Genomic DNA, 15,910 nt, shown 5'->3' on the forward strand with positions numbered 1-15,910 from the left:
AGGTTACTCTACAATTCACTCTTAACTGCCTGGCAGAGGACTCATCGAACGATTAATACTGTCCTGGGATACGTTACGCCACACCTGCTCGTTCTGTTCGCGTAGTTCTGTAAGAGTTGTTGTCTGCTAGTGGCGCGAGCCACCTCCCGTCCCATCACATCCCACAAGTGCTCGATTGATTCTTCTAATCGCAAATTGTTATTCCTCCATTCTTCTGTAAATAATTCGTGGTAGTATTTTGCAGTCGTGATTCATTAAACTGACGTTTCTGTAATATTCTCCTTTGTCAGCACCTACCTTCTTTGAAACTAGGACTGTTACATTGTTCGTAGTTTGAGAGTTTTTCGCCTGATTCATAAATCGTGTATATTAGGTAGAATAATAGTGTAACGTTGTTGCATTAATTTGAGGTTTAAGCGGTGCTACTATTCTTGACCATAAGAGCGGTTTAAAAGCTGTGAGCTCTCTGAGGAAGTTAACCTTGCATTACTGAGCAACTGTTTCACCAGGTATCCAATCTAGCTTACCAAATTCCCAGCCAAACTAACATTAATTATAATCTTTTAATAGCCATACGAAAACCGGCTATATATATATATATATATATATATATATATATATATATATATATATATATATATATATATACCGCAGTAACAAAAATGTGACATACCCACTCTTCAGGAAGTGTGTGTCATACATAGGGCCATAAAGAAAAAAAATATCCTCAGCGACCAATAAGAAGAAAATATGCCCGCTGATTCACAACTTACCAGAAATAAATACATCTTCGAAACTAAACTTCCAGAATAAATATCAGTTGCGTCAGTGTATGAATTCATAATTTCAGAAAATGGCTCTGAGCGCTGTGGGACTTAACATCGGTGGTCTTCAGTCCCCTAGAACTTAGAACTACTTAAACCTAACTAACCTAAGAACATCACACACATCCATGCCCGAGGCAGGATTCGAACCTGCGACCGTAGCAGTCGCGCGGTCCCGGACTGAGAGCCTAATTTCAGAAGGTACTAACCTAAGGGAATAATTAATAATCCTCCCCATCTTGTATCGAAAAAGAAATGAACACACGCACACAAACGTCATTAGAGTACCCCATACCAGTACCGTACACCCCTCTCACACCGCATTCCGACCCCCAACTTTACACTCCGCTGCTACTCTCTACAGAGCTCATGATACCTCTTTTAACCTAACAGCAAGAGCAAGTGCAGTAAATAGGAAGCTAATGTGACACACAGTTGGTTGAAAACTTATCAGAAATGTTTGACTCCAGAAGTGTTTCGGCAAAACACAACTGACACACATGAAACGTGGAAGACAAAAACTTAGTGCCAAATCACAGTTCTGTACGAGTAAATAACATAAATATTAAAATGAAATAACAGTGCTGAGGTGAAACATTTTATATCTCAAAACATTTATAGTTAAAATTAATATATTTTGTGTTTATTTTTAGCCCACCGAAGAAGCCTAATACAATTAAGTGAAACGAGCTTGGTTAAAATTTAGTCGCAAAAGATGAGAAGTAACTATTTTGATGCCAGCGAAGTTTAAAATCGAACCTTCCGGATTTGTTTGTACCAAAATGTTTGAGCCCTAGATTCAATCTATGCGTATCTGCACTGTATGTTGTCTCCCCTGTTTATACGAGGTATGATCAAGAAGTAACGGGAATTTTTGTTTTTCTTAACCAACATTTATTTATTCATCAACATAAATTTTGTCCCACTCAGAGTAATTCCTCTCAGATATAAGACACGTCTGCCAGCGCTTTTTCCAGCCGTGGAAGCACTTCTGGATTTCACTTTTAGTTATGATTTTCAGCTCCTTTAGCGATTTTGTTTTTATCTCATCAACTGTCGCAAAATGACGTCCTTCCATCGTTGTCTTCAGCCTCGGTAATAGAAAGAAGTCGCAGCGGATAATGTTCTTGGAATACGGTGGCTTTGTTTTAATTATGAACAAGCATTGGGCTGTGAGCGGGAGCATTATCGTGATGCAATTTCTGCGAGTGGTTTTGCCACAATTCTGATCGTTTTCTTCGGATTACTTCACGCACACAGCACGTAACTTCCAGATACTATTCATTGCTCACAGTATGACCATAAGATAGCATCTCATGGTACACTATCCCATTTTCATAGAAGAAAACAGTGATAAGAACCTCCACATGTGATCAAAATTGTCCAATTTTTCCGATCTTGGCCTTTCAGGCAGTTTCGGTTAGGACGATTAGGCCTTGGCTTCTACTTCATACCCGTTTGGCCTTGTTGACTCCCCTGTTATAACCTTCTTTAGAAGTTATGGAAAGTTGTCGTCTTCATTCAGACATTCCTGAGCGATGTCTACGTGACGTCGAGTTGGTCGAAATTCAACAATTCAGGAACAAACTTCGCTGTTACACGTTTCATGCCCAAAACATTCCAAAAAATTGCTTGGCATGAGTTAAAGGATGTGCCGACATCATCAGAAACCTCTCTGATAATGATTCGTCGATTTTCTAGAACCATTTTCTTTACTTCTTCCACACTGTCGTCAGTAACTGGTCAGCTATGGCGTCCAAGGCGGTCGTCGTCCTTGAGGTCTTCTCGACCCTCTCCGAAACGTTTAGACCACTCCTGAACTCTTGTCTTACTCATAGCAGACTACCAAAAGCCACAGTTAACACTTATAATTCGGTGCTGCAGTTTATTTCATTTTTCAAACAAAATTTAATTCAAATTACACTACTGGCAATTAAACTTGCTACACCACGAAGGTGCCGCGAAATTTAACCAACAGAAAGAAGATGCTGTGATATGCAAATGATTAGCTTTTCAGAGCATTCACACAAGGTTACCGCCGGTGGCGACACCTACAACGTACTGACATGAGGAAAGTTTCCAACCGATTTCTCATACACAAACAGCAGTCGACCAGCGTTGCCTGCAACGTTGTTGTGATGCCTCGTGTAAGGAGGAGAAATGCGTACCATCACGTTTTCGACTTTGATAAAGGTCGGATTGTAGCCTATCGCGATAGGGTTTATTGTATCGCGACATTGCTGCTCGCGTTGGTCGAGATCCAATTATTGTTAGCAGAATATGGAATCGGTGGGTTCAGGAGGGTAATACGGAACGCCGTGCTGGATCCCAACGGCCTCGTATCACTAGCAGTCTAGATGACAGGCATCTTATCCACATGGCAGCCACGTCTCGATCCCTGTGTCAACAGATGGGGACGTTTGCAAGAGAACAACCATCTCCACAAACAGTTCGACGACATTTACAGCAGCATGCACTATCAGCTCGGAGACTATGCCTGCGGTTACCCTTGACACCGCATCGCAGACAGGAGCTCATGCGATGGTGTACTCAACGACGAACCTGGGTGCACGAATGGCAAAACGTCATTTTTTCGGATGAATCCAGCTTCTGTTTACAGTATCACGATGGTCGCATCCGTGTTTGGCGACATCGTGGTGAAGCGTGTATTCGTCATCGCCATACTGGCGTATCACCCGGCGTGATGGTATGGGGTGCCATTGGTAACACGTCTCGGTCACCTCTTGTTTGCATTGACGGCAGTTTGAAAAGTGAACGTTACATTTCAGATGTGTTACGACCCGTGACTACCCTTCATTCAGTCCCCACGAAACCCTACATTTAAGCAGGATAATGCACGTCCGCTTGTTGCAGGTCCTGTATGGGCCTTTCTGGATACAGAAAATGTTCGATTGCTGCCCTGGCCAGTACATTCTCCAGATCCGTCACCAACTTAAACGTCTGGTCAATGGTGGCCGAGCAACTGGCTCACAATACGACAGTCACTACTCTTGATGAACTGTGGTATCTGTTAAAGCTGCACACAGTTGTAGTATAATATATTTGTCCAATGAATACCCGTTTATCATCTGCATTTTTGCTTGGTGTAGTAATTTTACTGGCCAGTAGTGTATTTGATCCGTCTTTTTCGAAAATAAAAATTCGCCGAACACTCGGAAACACGTATGACCTTTCCGACTGTCAACAATAAACTAAATATTCAAAACAGCTGAAAATGCAGACATGCACCAGAATCATTTGTAGCAACGCGATAAAAAGATTTGAAAATCGGATGTATAAAGCCCGTCAAGTTAAAGAATGCCAGTTACTTTGTTACACCTCGGGTGTATTACGAAGCGTGATAGACCTCCTGGTGCTGACGTTCTAACAGGCTGCTCAGAAGACAATTTTCTGTTCCCGGTCTTTCTCAAGTATCTTGACGAATGTGCAGCATATGACGGCATTAAAGCGAATGAATCACTTTTGTGACGTAAGTGCGCGGTAGATTATGTAGCACAGACCTACGATATCGACGCTAAGAAATGCACACGTACGGTTCTGACAGTGTAACGCTCCGCTTAAGAGTGTGATATGATGTGTTCATTTGAGCGGGAAGGGGGGTGGGGAGGGGGGGGGGCGACCATGACACCCACGTGGTCACTGATGCTGCTAGTACTGCGCAGGAGTCGACCACGCCCACCTCGTCCTGGTATCGACACGACGGTCAGCTGACGCAACTCGTCAGGGACTTTGCTGCCTGCGTGATAAAATCTTCTCTCTCCGCGACAAAGTAGTCGTCAAGTGGATGAAAATGTTATTTATTTCCACATCAAAAATTAGAAATGTTACGGTCATTTTGGCTTTGAGCAGTGAGAGTTTCGACAGATTTTAGTTTTTACTAGATTTTTCTTTTGTAATATTAGACGATAGGCAGTTTTAACGGATAAATTAATGATCATAATTAAGAGAAACAAGTACAGATCTAAATGCACGGCTGGAATGATTATCACATGACAAGGAATGATATTACAATGCTATAATGGATTCTTTAAGAAGTAATCCCTAACATATTTAAATATTACGTAAGTTATTTAAAAAAGTTTCGTAAACGCCAACAGTCCCTATTAATGTGAGACCTTAACTTTTCCTGGCGGATTGAATGTTCAAATAACTTACGGGTTTTCTGCCTGGTGACGTCTTCGAGCACCGCCGATATTTCGGCAGGAGCACACTGTGTCATTCTCAGGGCACAAATGCAAGGAGGAAGCAATGTGCAAGTGAAGTTATTACCTCGGTTCACAGAGGGGAAACAAGGAAGATACCGCACACAGAACAAGTAACCGCATCAAAAACAGAGCGACAGAATTAGTGCTACCTCACCTGTTGATTAATAGCCACTATCGATATTTCTGATGTTGGTTTTCTTTGTTTGTGTGTTGACTCTGCCGTTACTTGTTCTGTATGTGGTATCTTCGAGGTATTAAATTCCCTTGTACATTGCTTCCTCCTTGCATTTGTGCCCTGAGAATGGCAGGATGCGATCCTGACAAAGTATCGCCGGTGCTCGACGACGTCACCCGGCAGCAAACCCGTAACTTATTTGAGTCCGTATTAACATTATAGGAAACGGACCATGAATAAGTGTGAAAAGATGAGAAAAAAGGGGGCGTTTCACAATTCATGCTTCATTATCATGCGAAGAATAAGAACAAGAACTAGTTCAAAACTCCTTCTAGTTATACGAGGGCTATTCAAAACGTAAGGTCCGATCTGTCGTCAAATTGAAACCACAGCAAAAATAAAAATAAAATGTATTTGTAACAGTTTCTTCCAGCTACTTCTCTACACCGTCTCCGCTCCGATTTAGACATCTGTCGTAGCTTATTACCAACTTTCCAATATCCTCGTCATGGAAAGGAACAGGCTGTGGTTTCCGCTACTTCTCTACGCTGGTTTGCAGTTTGTCGTCTGTGTCAGAATTTTGTCTTCATGTGTGCGCAGAAGAACATCAGAGGGAGCCAAGTCCGGGCTGTATGGTGGGTGATCAAACACTTCCCATCGGAAACGCTGCAGGGGTGTCGTCATTGCCCTTGCAGTGTGCGGCCGAGAATTGTCGTGAAGAGAGAAATGCATGAGCTGTGTGTTATGTGGGGTTACATGGAATCAGGTGAAACCTCGCAGTGGGCACCCATACTTGGCAGGAGATGCTATTGTCCTAGGCATCTTTATGTGATCTCTGTGTGCTCGGAACAGAAAAGAACAACGAGACGCTATCGACGGGAATATTAGAGACGCTGGCCAACTCTGTGCAAAGCTTCACCGGATTTTCACTATCGTTTCCATTTCGCAACCTATCAGACCTTACTTTCCGAAAAGCCCTCGTAATCGGGATCTATTTATTTTCGATAAATTACTTCAAGTTTATGGTTCCTTCAACAGCACATAGATGATTTGCTGCGCCGACCTAGCACAAAAGAGTCAATGGTCTCTCTCTCTCTCTCTCTCTCTCTCTCTCTCTCTCTCTCTCTCTCTCTCCCCACTAACAACGTTGATCTCCAATGGAAACTAAAATTCTGACCTTTCTTTCTCCCTTGGTAGCCATAAACCATCAAGACCGGCCCATTAAAAAACTCTGGTTAAGTGTGAGCGCTGTTACACAGGTCGATAGTGGGAGCAGTAACTAGGTAAATAAACTGCAGAATGACTACTTAATATTTACTTAGTATTACATATTCCGAGAATTAAAATTAAATAACTTCATTCCACAACAGACACTCATATACTAAATACTAGGCTGTCTCTACAGCTTACACTAAAAACAATGAACGACTGCTTTCACTCCTTGGAAATGAACGTTGCCCCCCAGCTTACAGGTATCCAAATACATATGGCCCCTGCTGATCACACACCTAAATACTGTAATCGAAAGACAATCTTCTTATTTGTAAAACAGATCACAGAAAAATGTGTCCAAAGTATAAGGCACAATACCATTTCCCGCCGTGCTCTCAGGCATCAGACAATTAAAGATAAACACTTTAACAAAGACAGTCTAGGTCCCAAATGGTGTTTTTTTTCTCGTAACAGGTCTCAGTCATAGAAAGACCATCCTAATATCAGCATCTAAATTCACTGGTGAAACATGTAGCCGCCGGCCGGTGTGGCCGAGCGGTTCTAGGCGCTTCAGTCTGGAACCGCACGACCGCTACGGTCGCAGGTTCGAATCCTGCCTCGGGCATGGATGTGTGTGATGTCCTTAGGTTAGTTAGGTTTAAGTAGTTCTAAGTTCTAGGGGACTGATGACCTCAGATGTTAATTCCCATAGTGCTCAGAGCCATTTGATCTTGGGCGCTAATGACCGTAGCAGTTTTGCACCCTAAAACCATAACAAAAAAAGAGCCATTTGAGCCAAACATGTAGCCGGTGTGCAAAGCAATTGTTCATATGTGCTAAGAGGCACGTGTTGTCAACTAATCATATGTTAATAATATTTTAGGAACTCTCTCCCAGCTCGGAGGTAAACGTCACCAGCCAAGCTAGAGAACAGCCGTAAAATATAAGACAGAGAGATTAGAGTTTAACATACCATTGACAGTGCAGTCATTAGAGATCGGCTTAAAACAGCACTTAGTAAAGTGACTATCACATGCAGCACCGCATTAACTTTCATAACCCCGAGACAACCACATATAACACACAATTAATTAACAACAAAAATTCTTGCTTAAAATAAACGCTTATAAGAGGCATATTAACGCTTCCTGCCCACACCTTTATACAGAATTTTAAATAAGTTTAACACTGAAAGCACTACGGCTAACTCCCACCTGGTACAGAACTCCTTACAAATAGGCAATATACCATTCACAGATGACACCCACAGTAAGAACAACTTCCATCATACAACTGACTCCAGTGCATAACTTTTTGCGTTCCTAGTGATTGTAAACAATCCAGAATTACGCCACCTGGAAGATCTGTTCTAGGCCACCCATTCCAGCAGAGCCCATGAGTCTAGAAACAAACCCCTAGCCACCCTGACATACCCAAGTCCGAGAGCTGTGGAAAACAGTCTACGACTCACAAGCCACAGATATAGAACAGCCAGAATGTACCACATGAATTCCATATGCGGCTGAGTACAGTGCATCTGTACACGTATTCCCTCCAGTAAATTCGAGAACTGGCAAAAAGATGCACTTCAGCTTTTGTGAAGTAGTTTGGTAGAGTGCATCCACAGTGCAACGTGCCACTTCGAATTCCAGGGTAGATGAAAACAGACGGTGTGCTGCTGCCCCTTTTCCCCAGATGGTACAATTGCACTCCGAGTTATCACTCATCTGACACATGCAACAGGCAGCTTACTATTCCGCCAGGCAACCTTGCCGCTCAGCTTGTATTCGGCAGACTGCCCTGCCAGCCGCTGTGGCCTTACTCCATAGCTTCGCATTTCCCTTTTCAGATTTTATAACTTCCCTACTACTTCCAGACTTCTGACATTTCATGCTTCCACTCGCAGAATGGTATCCCTTCGTTGGTTATTGCATCTTTCTGCCACGGTCATCTCCATCTTGGCAGTCGACTCCCAGAGGGGAAACTAATTGGAAATATTTTTCCAAAGGAGACACTTTTTCAGGTAATTTCCAAGAATGATTGCCTATCGAACACGCGGGCCCCTACCAATTTGTATTCGACGTGCAACCCTATGTCAGTCACACGACTCTGGTGGCGCGAGTTATGGTTATGCTAGAGCAACGACAAAAGACGACCGTTTACTAAGTTACAATTAATTACAAATGAAAGTAGCAAGTTTACTTACTTCACTCACCAGCCACGTCTTATGCACGCACTATTCATCGCGATGTATAAGGCGCCGGCAGCACTCTTTTTCCCAAGACCCGGGTATACTCTTGCTACGGTAGTCCGAAATATCGGGAGAGTGACAGGAGGGTCAACTTTTCCACGCAACCTCGATTGTGAAAATATAGCTACTGGAAGACGTAGTGTTCGTCCCTATCTCCTGGACAACCACTCTCTTTTTATCGACGATCTGACAGATTTCCAGAAGCGTTCGATGTTCTGTGTGCTGACAGATGGATGGTCCGATGACGCAAATTCAACATAATTACTCAAGAATGCATGTTGAAATACTTCTTTCTTTAAGGTGTTGCATCACAGCCGTCTGTTATCACTTTCGTACCTGATAATACGAAGTGCTTTATCATAGAGACTAAAGTTGTATCCCCCTTGAATAAATTCCAACCCCGAAGCACTTGCTGGAGTCTCTTTCAGTGCCGCCAAATATCTTCAGCCTTATTTTTCATCGGTCGTCCTCTCTAGTATTTCCTAGTAGCTATATGCGGTTTCGATAACCTTGTTTTGTCCACCGATTGGAACACTCTCGTTCGTGACTATGATAAACAGATTTCTCGACAGGAACCGTAGTAGTCGTACAGGGTGATAGTGGAATATTGTGTTACAGAAGCTCTTATGTTAAATGTATCGTGTAGTCTGTTATCCAAGAAAAAATTGAAATGATGCCCTTCTCAATGGATAACTTGGAACTGTCAAACCATGCGTTCTTCCTTACAGATGATCTCTTCTGACACCGGGTCCGGTACAACTGTAAAGGTGTATCACCATCCGCACCTCTGCTGCGAAGTTTCACGGAGTAGAGTCCCTGACACTCTACACAATTCCTGATATTCTTATATCGAAGCAATTCGATGTCGCAACAAAATTTGAAACAAATTTCCAAACTGTATAGCCGAGGAATTAGATTTCTCCATGTGAGACTATCGGCACTCGAAACTGCAACGCTTTCACTCTTTGCTATTCACAACCGAAGACAATAAACTAAGTTCCCCTGGCAACGCACTAAACATTTACCATAATTCGTGCCACCAGAGTAGTGTTGTCGCACGTTCGATATTCGTCGTTAGGGGTACGCGCAATCATTCTTGGAAATTACCCTGTTTCAATCACAGGCCCCATATCCTCTGAAGATACATTCCATTGCCTTCTGCATGTTCATGCTGTTGATCATTACTAATTCATCCACCATTTTGGGACATCTTCCCACCCGAAGCACAAGAGAGTGCCCTGAACATCTGTCTCCTCCTCCACCCTCTTTGACAAGGTTGTTGGTAGAACGATGGTGACTTTTCACGTCGGAAGTCTTCGGCCACCATGGCTGATGATTTTTACTCAAAATGTATGGAGTGGCTGATTTCTAACTTGGGACCCATGACGTTTTGAACATTAATCTAGAACCCTACCCCCAGACCAGAGGAGTACTCGTAAACAGAAATGACAGTGTTCGTGGAGGTATGTACCGTCTATGCAACTAAATGAAGGCAGTATGTTTATTGCCATACGCGTTTCGCTTCTTTTAATTTGGGAAGCATCATCAGTGGCCTGACACACATGTTTCTTTTTATACATACAATAAACGTATTATGTGATAGATATAATATGCTGCTATACTACATTTTGTCGTGTTTTTCTCTTGCTTTTTAGGTTAGAAGCAACTTTTGTAGCACAAGTTCCGTGTTGTGGATGTATCGTTCGGTGTTACGATTTGCACTGTTAACAGCGCTGGAAACATGTATTTCAGACCACTGTTGATGCTTCCCAAATAAAAAGAAGCGAAACGCGTGTGGCAGTAAGCATACTGACTTCATTTAGCTGCATTGACGGGACATACCTCCACGAATTTAGAGAAACTAGGGGAGAGACGGAAAGCAGGTAAAAATGACTCAGAAATGACAGTGTTGGCAAATTCTGGAAACAGCTCTTTCCGGAAGAAAAACGAATCAACGTAGCTTGTCATATAAGGAAGGGATACCGCAGTACAGTGTGGACAACATGAGATTCTCAAAAGCTTGTTGAAAGAATTATTATTGATAAATGGTGTCTAAAATTTTCTTGCAAGGTTTGTTTTATGGGTACACATGTTTGTATCTTGCCGACAAAAATCTTTTTCAATGATAATGAGGAGCTACAAAAATCAAAAAAAATGAAAATAGCTCATCTTCTATTACAATGAAATGACGAAATGGATCGCGATCTTGAAATCTGTATGATGAAGTACGTTATTTCATAGTGTTGGTAGCCGATGCAACATCGGAAATATGGGTTTTATGCATGCGAAAAATCACATTAGACGCTATAACTTAACCATATTCAATTTAAAACCGAAAATGGGATGGTTCAAATGGTTCCGAGATCTATGGGACTTAACATCTGAGGTCATCAGTCCCCTATAACTTAGAACTACTTAAACCTAACTAACCTAAGGACATCACACACATCCATGCTCGAGGCAGGATTCGAACATGCGACAGTAGCGGTCGCGCGGTTCCAAACTCAAGCGCCTAGAACCGCTCGGCCACACCGGCCAGCGAAAATGGGATGAAAATTCAGCAGAGTTAACGAGTAACTACTATTACTATGTATCTCAAATTGTTGTACAGCATTATATAGTGTTCCTCTACTAGAAGTCCGAGACATCAACGCGTCCGAAATCTTCTTCACGATTTTCTCCATTTTTCTTTGACAGTCACTGAGTTAACGCAGGTGTTTTACGCGCGTGCGGTCTCGTGAAGAAACTGTGTGGTTTGCGAGACAATTAAAGCCGACAGGGCCACTGGAGAGCGCTGAGAGGGCAAATCACGTTAACCAGCTCGTCCCGTGCGCCGACGGCTCTGTCTCTCGTGAGGTCGGATGTCCCGTCTACGTCCAAGTTAACGTTAGCTGCCTCGTCCCGTGTGAGGAAGGCTGAAGGTGAGAGCGCCCCGTGCGGTGCACGCTAACATCCTGTCGCAGACTGTGGTTACCGGTTACATTATTACAATGGCACTAATTACAATGCCACACTTTAAATACGCTTCGTTCAAAATTGTTCAGAACACTGCATTACTAAAAGCTTATTATGGTAATGCGGCCGTATGGGAACAGCGTGTGTGTTAATATGATGTATCTTCTTTTGAATAATCTATAGTGTCATTACCTACCTTGCGTATATTTCCTCCAAAAAGTTTCTACAGAAGCACACTATAAACCCCCGTCAGTTTTCATGACGGCTTGCGAACATTACCGTTGTTTTCGATAAGAAGGCAGCACGACAAACGAGGAAGGAAGAGGTTGATCAGCAACACACGTAGTATCCGGTTAACAGAAGAACCGATTAGTCACGACGGCCATCAACTGCCATCATTGCTGTTAGCTCACGAAACTTAAGCACTAACGCTGAAGAATGTTGACGCAACTGGCGAAGACCCAATCACCACAGACACGAGAATAGATGCCAAGTAAACAGTGGGAGCTGTTTACGCGTGCGTCACGAAATGATATGTTTATTTGCTCTTCGGGCAACACCTCCGACGAAGCGGATTAAATTGTTGATATTATTTTTGCAGTATCCCGAAATCCTGCCAGTGGAAATATTACACAATGCGTGTAAATAGTCACGGATGGGAAATGTGAAACGATGGAGCGGTTAATTACCAGCAATTCAGCACTAGTGAAACTCAAAGAAAAAGAAATTTAAGTGCCTCATATTACTTATTGAAAAGTTTAAATGATTCAGCGCTGATGGCAGGGTTCAGTTTCAATTCAAGTGCGTCTGATGCGCGTGAGCTGGCACTTACCATGGTTTCAAAGTGGGTTTCCGTCACGGAAAAATTAGTATCAGACCACGTGTTACGTTTGCCACCGGAACAGAACAGTCACGTAAGGAATTTGCTGCCATGATATAATCCTATACTAGCTGTCTGCGTTGTTTGTCCGTCGTAATAACCCTGATTTAGATTTTCCATTGTAGTTCTATTTCCGTGAACTACCATTGGCCAATACAGCCTTGGTTTCTTATGTAAGATCGCGTCATCTTCTTTCTCGCTGTTGCCAACTCTGAGTGACTTTTTTATCTTTCATTCCCTCACATAAAAACTGAGGGGACAAAGAATGCTGATCAATCTTCCGGACTGTTTAGTCGTGGTCCATGGAACTTATTCGTTCCCGGCCGTGAAATCTTTCATTTCTTGAATTAAAGAGCGGTTTGTCCTGGAACCTTCGCGCCGTAGTAACACAACACGGTAATCAACTGGATGATTGGCTTGAACACACTGTGCTTTAGCATCGGTCCGATTACCCGCGACATGTGTTTACCTCCATCTGACACGACAATGGGTTCGCCGATCCACTGACGTTCTTCAGACACACAAGCTTCGGAAGGAGGCAAAAACACTAAATCCTGGCTGGCAAAATTGCTTTTGTGGCCACCACATGGCAAGTCATCAGCTGTGGGGATGCCCCCAAAGCAGCTGTGGTAATCACCAACAAAAAACTGCAGGCAACCTTACTTTCGCAGTACTCAAACAGTCACTGCAACGTCATAGAACTGCAATCTCCAGCAGGCACTATAATACTCATTAACATGTATTTCCAATATGGAGATGATATTGACATACATTTAGACCACCTAACAAGAGTAGCTATGGCGTTGCAGGGACGGAGAGTTGTCATAACTGCGGACATAAATGCGAAGTCCCCCCTATGGTACAGTGGCACAAGGGACGAAAATGGTGGAAAGGTGGAAGAAGTGATTATGTCGTTGCAGCTTGTGGTGGCAAACAAACCGGGAAACTCTCCCACCTATGCGGCGGGAGGGGGGCAAGGCACGAACATCGACGTGACCTTGGTCACGCCAAATGCGGCAAACCTAATACAGAACTGGAAGGTGATAGACAGTGCCACCACAAGCGATCACAACCTTATCACTTTTACCTTAGGGAGCAGGGAGTGCCACTGGGCCATGGGGTGGGAGGTGCACTTGAACTTCAGGAAAGCCAACTGGGAACGCTTAGCCAGAGAGTGTGACATTCCTCCGTTACCGGATGGTGACAGACAAATTGACATTGACAACAGAGCTGAGGAACTGGTGTGTGCAGTGACTAGAGCGATGAAGGCGGCCGTGCCAACTAGGAGGAAGGCCATGGCGGCCTCGCCGACACCATGGTCTCCTGAGCTGCAGGAGCTGCGTCAGTCTGTCAGAAGGCTGCGGAGGCACTACCAGCGCAGTGTCGTCTGGTGGGAGAAGCAGAGATGGTTACTGCTATACCGGGAGGCAAAGGAAAGATTTCAAAAAGAATTAAAAGCGGTCCGAGTTAGAAGCTGGGAGACATTCGTGACCAATCAGCTGGCCTTGGATCCATGGGGGATTCCGTATAAACTAGTAAGAGAAAAGATCCGCTCCCCTATGATGCTGTCCACAGTCAGGCGTGGGGATGGGATGACGGACTCATGGCAGGAGACTGCTGAGGTCCTACTCCGATCCCTGTTGCCTGACGACGACAGAACAGAGGATACTGAGGAACAGCGACGGTTGCGGGATTTAGATCTGGGCGACTATACAAATGATGAGGCAGTCCTCCCTTTCTCGGAGGAAGAGGTCGCTGCCCTCATAAAGACAATAAAGAGAGGGAAAGCCCCCGGGCCAGACGGCATTGTGGCGGAGGTGGTGCAGTTCTTGGCCCCACAACTGGTCGCTCCTTTAACCCAGCTGTACAACGAGTGCCTTCGGCAAGGCAAATTCCCGAGGATCTGGAAGGCAGCAAACGTTGTAATCATTAAGAAAGGCCCCGATAAAGATCCAGCTGAGGCAAAGTCTTACAGACCCATCTGCCTTCTGGATGTGTTCGGGAAAATCCTTGAAAAGCTGCTTGCTGATAGGCTGACTGCCCACCGAGTGCTGCACGGGATGAGCGACAGACAGTTTGGCTTCAGGCCTGGGCGTTCCGCATCTGATGCGATCGCCCTGGCGGCCGAGGTCTGTGGTTCGGCCCCGTGCAAGTACATCGTCGGCATCATGGTGGACATTAGTGGCGCCTTTGACAACCTGTGGTGGCCTTCGCTCTTCTCCTGCTTGCGGGAGAAAGAGTGCCCAGGGCCGCTATACGGTTGCCTTAGGAGCTATTGTGTAGATCGGGAGGTCTGGCTATCATCCCCTAGCGGGAGGATTGGAAAACCCATAACAAAGGGATGTCCCCAGGGTTCCGTCTTAGGTCCCCTATTTTGGGATATCCACATGGAGCCACTCCTAAATGCATTGCAACAGAATGAAGATGTGCTAGAGGTGATAGCCTACGCTGATGACCTCCTTCTACTGGTTGGCGGCCGAAGTCGCGAGGATATTGAACCTAAAATAGACAGAGCCATGACGCAACTACTATCATGGTGCCGTAATACCAAGATGACCATCTCACCGACCAAATCAACCTATCTATTACTAAAGGGACAGTTAATAAGAAACCCGACTGTAAGAATTGAGGGCACACCAGTACTCCGACGACGAGAGGGACGTTACTTAGGGATCATCATCGATGAAAGGTGGAACTTCGGAAAGCACATTGAAACCGTGACACAAAGAGCTCTGCAAATTCTCAATAACCTCATCACCATAGGTCATAAAAGATTTCATCTCCCCCCTCACCTTATCAAATTGTATCATAATAGCATACTAACATCAATAGTGGGTTACGGCGCGGGAGTCTGGGCACACAGGCTCACGAGGGTTGTGCCCGCCACGTCGGTGAGAAGGGTTCAAAGGAACATGATATTAAGATCTGTGGGGGCATACAGAACATCTCCGGGAGGGGCCCTATTAGTAATAATGGGGCTTTGTCCTATGGATATCAAAATCAGGGAACAGGGTGCTTGGTATTGGGCAAAGAAAGGGGACATAGAGAAAGTAGAAGAAATCTTGGGAGTTAGGGTTAGGGATAAGGGCGAGATACGGAAGAGGGGTGAAGAGCTATGGCAAGAAGTTTGGGAGGCAGAGGAATCCGGCAGAAGAACTTTCAGCTTCCTGCCGAATGTGAGGGAAAGAATGAGCATGGGTTATTTTGAACCAACTAGGGGTTTGTTCCACTTTCTCACTGGACATGGGCCTTACCCGACGTATCTATGTCGGTTTGGGAAGAGGGCAACGCCTACGTGTGACTGTGGTGCATCGGAGGGAACTCCCGACCATGTGGTCTACGAGTGCCCCCTTTTCGATGATGTAGCAACTACACTTAGACAACAAC

This window comes from Schistocerca gregaria, chromosome 2 (assembly GCF_023897955.1).
Source record: "Schistocerca gregaria isolate iqSchGreg1 chromosome 2, iqSchGreg1.2, whole genome shotgun sequence".
Classification (NCBI taxonomy): domain Eukaryota; kingdom Metazoa; phylum Arthropoda; class Insecta; order Orthoptera; family Acrididae; genus Schistocerca; species Schistocerca gregaria.